This window comes from Microtus pennsylvanicus, chromosome 7 (assembly GCF_037038515.1).
Source record: "Microtus pennsylvanicus isolate mMicPen1 chromosome 7, mMicPen1.hap1, whole genome shotgun sequence".
Classification (NCBI taxonomy): domain Eukaryota; kingdom Metazoa; phylum Chordata; class Mammalia; order Rodentia; family Cricetidae; genus Microtus; species Microtus pennsylvanicus.
In genome coordinates, this window is record NC_134585.1 from 124,975,518 (window position 1) to 124,981,442 (window position 5,925).

At 43.4% G+C, this 5,925-nt stretch overlaps 1 pseudogene; it reads left to right on the plus strand.

The window, feature by feature from the left end:
• The first annotated feature begins 4,556 nt into the window (after positions 1-4,556).
• Positions 4,557-5,694, plus strand: LOC142854112 (C-terminal-binding protein 2 pseudogene; annotated as a pseudogene).
• The last annotated feature ends 231 nt before the right edge of the window (positions 5,695-5,925 follow it).

A 5,925-nucleotide genomic window follows, 5' to 3' on the forward strand; every position in this document is an offset into this window, starting at 1 on the left:
GCATAGTCTGGCCACACTGGGACTCTGGCCCCATCTTTCCACTCTAACACTCTATAGGTATTCCATCCTTTGTTTCTGTTCCCTCTTGCAGCATCTGCTAATCTGGTCCTTAATGGGACCACCTGTGTGCTTCCCTGGCTTCTGCCACCCACACCGGAATTTTCAATTGGTCAGCTTACACAGATTTCTAAAAATGATTTGTCTGTCTGTTAAAATAATGTGGCCACAGTATGCTTGTCTATGTCTGTGTGAGTATGTGTGTTCATTTACACAGTATGCTTGTTTATGTCTGTGTGAGGATGTGGGTGTGTTTACACAGTATGCTTGTCTTGTTTCTCTCTGAGTGTGTGTTTGATGATCTGTAAGACCTATAACTCCAGATTACAACAGCTCTGGAGAAATACAAACATGTGGGTAACCTCCGTTTTGACCCCACCACAATCTTGGGTAAGAGTACCCACATGTGCTAGTATTCTTTGACTTATTAAAATAGTCTTTTTTATCTTCTTACATTTACTACCATTGGTAATCTGTAACTAACTGGGTAAAATACATGTCTAAATTTAACTTATATGTCTAATTTAACGAACAGGTAATGGTACCCAATTCACAAGTGCCTTTAACATCTGACAGTATGGCATTTAACAAAAACGCTTCTAACACAGAGACATGCCATCTCCTGCAGCATCCTATAGCTCCTCCAAGAAGATGCATGGTTACAGTAGTGCTTCCACCTCAAGCCTTGCCTTTGTGTATGGCAAAGCCACCCACACAACAAAAAGTGGACTTTCACCTTATCAGCTTCCTGGATGTTACACCGGGGATCAATCTTCTCAGCCTGCCAAGAGAGGTAGACTAAATCCTCCCCCCGCCCCCCAGAAAAATCTTCAGGCCTCTTATACTCAGCAGCTAATGGCAAGTACTGCTTCTAAGGCTGGTCAAGAAATGAGAGACTTGGGAATGCCTGGGTAGCTTAAAAAAAGAGAGAAAAAAGGGCTGGAGAGATGGCTCAGAGGTTAAGAGCATTGCCTACTCTGCCAAAGGTCCTGAGTTCAATTCCCAGCAACCACATGGTGGCTCACAACCATCTGTAATGAGGTCTGGTCCCCTCTTCTGGCCTGCAGGCATGCACACAGACAGAATATTGTATACATAATAAATAAAAAAAATAAAAAAGAAAAAAAGCTGTCTTATTTTTGCTCATGTATCCCTCTTAAATCTGTCCAATGACATTTGATGACTTAAGGTACTGGTAGCTTGTTACTTCATTTGTTAAGTTTCCTGCTAAAAATTCAAATAGGTGTGCCTCTTTAACAAGTTTCATAGTCCAGGATTAACAGGTTTCAGGTATACTTAAAAAATCCAGAGTTTCCAATTTTCTTTAATTGTTTTCTAAAATGATTTGTTTTAGTTGTCTTACAGATACCTGCAGATTTTTCTAAAAGTTTTGCTGCTTTATCAAGAAATCAGGTCTGGTAAAAACTAACAGTCTCCAGGGCTTATTTTAACCCCACCCATTTTTAAGCATATTTTACAGGTCACTCCCGCTGTCTGGTCCAAGACCAACTTACAAAGGGTCCTCCAGACAACACCAACACCTACACCAGCTCCTGGGACTTCACCATTGGTACCAACTTTCCTGGCTCAAGGACACCTGCCAACTAAAATCTGGTTTTAAAAGTGCATATCTGCTCTCTTGTCTCACTTATACACCCAAGCCTAACCTGTACAACCAGGGTACTTCTCTGTCCCATTCTTTCCATGGCTAGCCCCATTCACAGGGCCAATAATAACAATATTTTTTTCACCTAGCCACCTGCCTTCTCATCTCCCTCAAGGAACAGCTGCCTAAGATCTCAAGGATGATAGTAAACCAGATGCTGGGCTCCAGCCACACCTCTCACTGAGTGTGAGCCCACCAACTCCCAGCTCTCCCCTCTCCCACATCGCCCCATGCCCGCAGGAAGTAACCACACTTGAGCCGGCACCCCTTTATCCAAAAAAGTCTAGAATGTTTGGTTAAAAGCATCACCTTAGTACCTTGGCACCCCTTTATACAAAGAATCTGGATTATTTAGTTAGGGGGCTTTACCCCAGCCCCCTGGCATCCATTTTTTGAATGCTGAGTGAGAAGTTCTATTTCAGAGCTTCCTCCCCTGGGAGTTGCCTCAGTCCAAACTCCACCTCCGAGAAAGCCAACCAAACAGTGACTCCTCCACAGGGAAGGTCAAGACCATTCCCACAGGCTACTATTTAAACTGCCCCCCAGAGAGTGAACACATGGTCTCCCGGTTTCCCGTGGTCTTTCATTTCTCTGTTCCCAGGAGTGTTGGCAGCCATTAAAGCTGGGCATCTTCTAACTCAGTCTTAATTGGTCTGATCAGGTTTATTTGTGTCGGCAGAGAGGTTGGTTGTCTACGGAAAAATACTTATCAATCCCCAGTAAGTAGAAAGGAGACTATGAGAAAGGGGAAGGTGTCTTTGGTTGGAGAAGGTGGAAGAATGTATGTGGTATGAAAGTGCAAGTTTCATATTGGGGTGGGGAGATTGGGAGGAATGGCAACTAAAGTTAATGTTGTATGAAAAGCCATAAAGAAATAAAATACTTAATACACATTCAAAAAATTAAGTTCAAACGAAGATATTTCTTATAAGTGAATAAAGTTGCTCTCAGAACCCAACGATTATTAAACAAAACTTCTATCACCAGAGGTGGGCTAGTCTTCAATGAGTTAGAGGTTGGAAGACTCCTAAGCTGCCACCCAAAACAGTATAGGCAAACTACCAGTACTGTGGGGTGCACACCAGAACTAGAGAGTCCTGGGGGTAGCATTCTACTGCTGATGGCACCACCTTCTTGGTTGCAAGACACAGAGATCAAGCTGGACCTGAGCTGAAAACTTCCAGTCTACTTGTCATCCCTTTATAGTGCCAGGTGGCGCTATGTAGGCTTCAGGGGAAGAATCATCACCAATTCGTCTGTGGACCCTGTGTGTGATAATACTGACCAGCTAGACAAGGTAACCCCACTGGTGTAACGATGGCAAGTCTGTTAATGGGGTAATCAATGTTTTATGTAACTCTAATGTCTGGAGAGGTCATGGGACTTTGTGGGAGCAGCTACTGTGGTTCTTTTACTAAGTGGACATGATATGCTATCAAATTACCTTTTAAATAACTATATTTATGCCCATGAATTCCCACAAATGTTAACTGTGACCAGAGAAGCTTTATTATGCAGTGGTAATTTCAGATACTCATAACTGTCAAAGTGAGAATAAGGGATTGTTGCAAGCCCAGAAATAAATGGAACATCTGTGTCACCCCCTCCAAGACTCAGAACTATCCCTGAAGATCAGGAAGATCTTCAGGATCAAAAAGAATTTAAGCCCCAAAGAAGAGGGAGAGTGTTTTGGAATGCTGACCTTCAGGTGTGGCACATCCATTGAGCTCTGGAATTCACACAATCAACCTGTCCTGAAAAGTGTGAGAACCAAGTTGGTCTTACCCCTCCTGAGGACCTAGATGCTGTTAATGGTTGAATTTAGGAGAGACACCTTTTCATTAGTGTAACAATGGTAAGGTACCCTGCTTCTAAAACAAACTCCCACACATTCTCCTTTATGTGACCCCAATGCAATTCATTGATTTGTATTGTATAAATAACTATAAATAGACATGAAAGTAAAATAGGGACCAGATTGGAAAGGAAGTGCAGCAGTAGAAGTGTAAGGGGAAAAGAAAGCATTAGCAGGGCATGCATATGGACTAAACACACTCTGCAAAAGTATGAAAATACCATAATGAAACTCATCATTGCTTATAATTAATAGACGATCATAAACATTTTAAAAGGCAAAATAATAATGAACAAATGAGGACTATAATAACATAAACACTACAAAATAGTTTAAAAGTCAGTAATTATTAAACACTTTTCCAATAACTTCTAAATATTAATGTTCTCAATCATCAGTTCCCCAATCACCAGAAATAGAAATGTGTGAGGCAGAGGATCATGGGACTCAGAGTTCTAGAGCTGTGTGCGTGTGCGTGTGTGTGTGTGTGTGTGTGTGTGTGTGTGTGTGTGTGTGATCTTAAGGTTGTTCATGAACACTGGAGGAGCGGATATCCAGTCAGAAGCCATGCTGCCCTGAGCAACCACTCGCCACACCCCTCCCCTACTCTGCCACTGCCAGTAAGGCGGTGGCTTCCTACACACCAACAGGCTCTAGCAACAAGTAAAAGGATGTGAACTGAATAAACCACATCCCCTTAAAAAATAAAAAAAGCAGAGCTGTAGTTTGTTGACACACTTACTTATACTGGATTCACATGCATGCATATTGGGTGCAAGGTATACAACTCACTCCTGCGAGTTCCCCTTGGAACTGCTGACTGCTTTGCCCTTTGATTCCTAATCTCAGTGCTCAACAAAGAATGACCTTTGTGGCTAAACTCAAAGTCAAGCTACAATGACTGTACAGAATATATGTGAAGATATCTGCCCTCGGATTATGAGCCACAGCTCACACCCCTCTCTCTAGTGGCACTGCATGGCAGAGATAGCCATCCTGAAGGACTCAGCCACTGTGGCCTTCTGAGACACACAATCTCACGAGAAGGTATTAAATAAATCTGTAGGTGCCACAATGTACCTACCACTTGTCACCCTCACTAAGGAAGACTGGAGAAGTTTAAGGCTCTGAGAGTGGCTATGGTAATGAGAATATCAAGGCTGCTGGCAAGTTCGGGGTCACCACATGAAGCATCCTGCCTATGGTTATGGAGGGGACAGCGTATTCCACCTCCTGATACATTCTCGATCTATATCAGCAGTACCCATCTGTACCATGTGCTTGGGGAAGGCACACGGATACAAAGCGTGGAATAGATCTGTGGGGTGGCTCCAGTAGCATCTCTATCCATGATGAGACACTGGGCCTTATCGGCTTTGGTGACACCAGGCAGGCACTTGTGGTTCAAGCCAAGGCCTTCAGATTCCAAGCCATATTTTTTTTACCCCTACTTGTACAACAGGATAGAGTGGTCCCTGGGTGTGTGGAAGGTCTACATCACACAGGACTTGCTGCATCAGAGCAACTGCATCTCCTTGTACTGCAATCTGAAGAAGCATAACCACACCAGCAACTTCACTATCAAGCAGATAAGGCAAAGTATTTATTCCTGGTGAATGAGGTGGCCTGGAGGATGATGAGAAAGCCTTTGCTCAGGCCCTCAAAGGAAGATTACTAGGGGCAAGTCTCCATGTGCATGAATTTGAGCCCACGTGTACGAATAGCTTCACTCAAGCAGGGTCAGTTGAAAGATGCTCAAAAAAAAGAGTTGGGGGAAAGGGAGGGAAGGAAGGGAGGGAAAGAAGGAAAGAAAAGGAAGGAAGGAAGGAAGGAAGGAAGGAAGGAAGGAAGGAAGGAAGGAAGGAAGCTAGCTGCACCAAACCTCATCTGCATGCCACAAATGTCCTGGTACAGTGAACAGGTGTCTCTAAGGATAAGGGAGACAGCAGCCACTGAGATCCATGGTGTAATTACAGGTCACATCCAAGGCTTACTAAACTGTGTTATTTCAGCTCTTTGGCTAGTTATAGACCAGCCAGCAGTCCATCGCAAGCTCAGCCATATACATCCTCCTACAGCCATGGATTCCAGTGACTCACAGTCTCCTCCATTGTAACATACCCTTTCCCAAGCTCTCATTCTCAAACAGACCACAAAACACAATTGAGAACACCCAACAAGCAATAGCAGAGAATTCCGAAAGATGCATGTAAGAATTCATATAAATTTGGGATCAAGAGACAGTGGAAAACAGACCAAAAACTACACAGAGAAGTGTCTCTTACATCTGAGCAACACACTAAAGTGGCAAGCTTGTTGTGAGTTAGTAAAATCTTCCGAAGATAGG